This window comes from Eimeria mitis, genomic scaffold (assembly GCF_000499745.2).
Source record: "Eimeria mitis Houghton genomic scaffold, Emh_scaff1450, whole genome shotgun sequence".
Classification (NCBI taxonomy): domain Eukaryota; phylum Apicomplexa; class Conoidasida; order Eucoccidiorida; family Eimeriidae; genus Eimeria; species Eimeria mitis.
In genome coordinates, this window is record NW_013569297.1 from 6,277 (window position 1) to 7,093 (window position 817).

The window sequence follows — 817 nt, forward strand, 5'->3', positions numbered from 1 at the left end:
TGTGGGAGCAGCGGGCCTATCCTGCGGAGCACTTTTTCGAATTACTTGGATGTCGGCGTCGCCGCTCGGATTGCTCTGAAATTTCATCGGCTGAGAGAAGCAAACCCAGAGCTATTTCAGTCAAGGGTACACTGCTGCTGCTGCTGCTGCTGCTGCTGCTGCTGTTGCTGCTGCTGCTGCTGATGATGATGATGATGCTGATGGTGATGATCATGATGGTGGTAGTAGTGGTGGTAGTGGTGGTGGTTGTGATGGCGCTTGTTGTGATGCTGCTGTTGGTTGTGCTGCTGCTGGTGCTGCTGCTGCTGGTGAAGATGTTAGTGGTGGTGTTGCTGCGGCTGCTGCTGCTGCTGCTGATGATGATGATGTTAGTGGTGGTGTTGCAGCAGCAGCAGCAGCAGCTGCTGCTGCAGCTGCTGCTGCTGCTGCTGATAATATTGATGTCAATGACGACGGTGTTGTTGGTGCTTCTCCTGCTGCTGCGTTCACGTCTATCGACCTCATTTCTGCGTTTTCTGCTGCTGCTGCTGCTGTTGCTGCTGCTGCTGCTGCTGCTGCTGCTGCTGCTGCTGCTGCTGCTGCAGCTGGGCAACAAGTTTTTGTATGGTGAGGTTGGGTTTCGTGATTTCCTCGGCCCCCGTGCTGCTGCTCTGGAGGTGTTGGGGTTGTTCTGCGACGGCAAAGAAATCGATATGCCCCCCCAGGGCGTAGAAGGCATCTGCGTCGTCAACATACCCAGCTTCGCCGGTAAGTTTTTTTTTTTTTTTTTTTTTTTTTTTTTTTTTTTTTTTTTTTTTTTTTTTTTTTTTTTTTTTTT